The 1,098-nt window shown below is 47.5% G+C and overlaps 4 non-coding genes across 4 annotated transcripts; all 4 read right to left on the reverse strand.

Moving 5' to 3' along the window:
• Positions 1-217: 217 nt before the first annotated feature.
• On the reverse strand, positions 218-289 carry Pmar_PMAR004762. Its single transcript has one exon. It is a non-coding gene; the product is annotated as a tRNA-Asp (tRNA).
• A 197-nt stretch (positions 290-486) lies between these two features.
• Positions 487-558, reverse strand: Pmar_PMAR004763. Its single transcript has one exon. It is a non-coding gene; the product is annotated as a tRNA-Asp (tRNA).
• Positions 559-755: 197 nt separating this feature from the next.
• On the reverse strand, positions 756-827 carry Pmar_PMAR004764. Its single transcript has one exon. It is a non-coding gene; the product is annotated as a tRNA-Asp (tRNA).
• A 197-nt stretch (positions 828-1,024) lies between these two features.
• Positions 1,025-1,096, reverse strand: Pmar_PMAR004765. Its single transcript has one exon. It is a non-coding gene; the product is annotated as a tRNA-Asp (tRNA).
• Between the last annotated feature and the right edge of the window lie 2 nt (positions 1,097-1,098).

Genomic DNA, 1,098 nt, shown 5'->3' on the forward strand with positions numbered 1-1,098 from the left:
AACCTCTATACTACCGCGGAATTGAAGGTGGTTCAATGTCTAAATAGTGACGCAAATTACCATTTTCAGCTACCAGCGCACATCGCGGCGGGCGTGAGTGGAGAGAGAAAGTTGAGTAATTTTTTCGAGGCAGCAAATGATTCGCAGAGTGGTGCAAAAATCAGTAAAGAAACGGTCGCGCATAAATGTGTGAAACGCCCTTGTCCAGAAATACCACTTCCACGGCCGAGAATTGAACTCGGGTCTCCTGCGTGACAGGCAGGAATACTAACCTCTATACTACCGCGGAATTGAAGGTGGTTCAATGTCTAAATAGTGACGCAAATTACCATTTTCAGCTACCAGCGCACATCGCGGCGGGCGTGAGTGGAGAGAGAAAGTTGAGTAATTTTTTCGAGGCAGCAAATGATTCGCAGAGTGGTGCAAAAATCAGTAAAGAAACGGTCGCGCATAAATGTGTGAAACGCCCTTGTCCAGAAATACCACTTCCACGGCCGAGAATTGAACTCGGGTCTCCTGCGTGACAGGCAGGAATACTAACCTCTATACTACCGCGGAATTGAAGGTGGTTCAATGTCTAAATAGTGACGCAAATTACCATTTTCAGCTACCAGCGCACATCGCGGCGGGCGTGAGTGGAGAGAGAAAGTTGAGTAATTTTTTCGAGGCAGCAAATGATTCGCAGAGTGGTGCAAAAATCAGTAAAGAAACGGTCGCGCATAAATGTGTGAAACGCCCTTGTCCAGAAATACCACTTCCACGGCCGAGAATTGAACTCGGGTCTCCTGCGTGACAGGCAGGAATACTAACCTCTATACTACCGCGGAATTGAAGGTGGTTCAATGTCTAAATAGTGACGCAAATTACCATTTTCAGCTACCAGCGCACATCGCGGCGGGCGTGAGTGGAGAGAGAAAGTTGAGTAATTTTTTCGAGGCAGCAAATGATTCGCAGAGTGGTGCAAAAATCAGTAAAGAAACGGTCGCGCATAAATGTGTGAAACGCCCTTGTCCAGAAATACCACTTCCACGGCCGAGAATTGAACTCGGGTCTCCTGCGTGACAGGCAGGAATACTAACCTCTATACTACCGCGGAAT

This window comes from Perkinsus marinus (genome assembly GCF_000006405.1).
Source record: "Perkinsus marinus ATCC 50983 genomic scaffold scf_1104296931436, whole genome shotgun sequence".
Classification (NCBI taxonomy): domain Eukaryota; phylum Perkinsozoa; order Perkinsida; family Perkinsidae; genus Perkinsus; species Perkinsus marinus.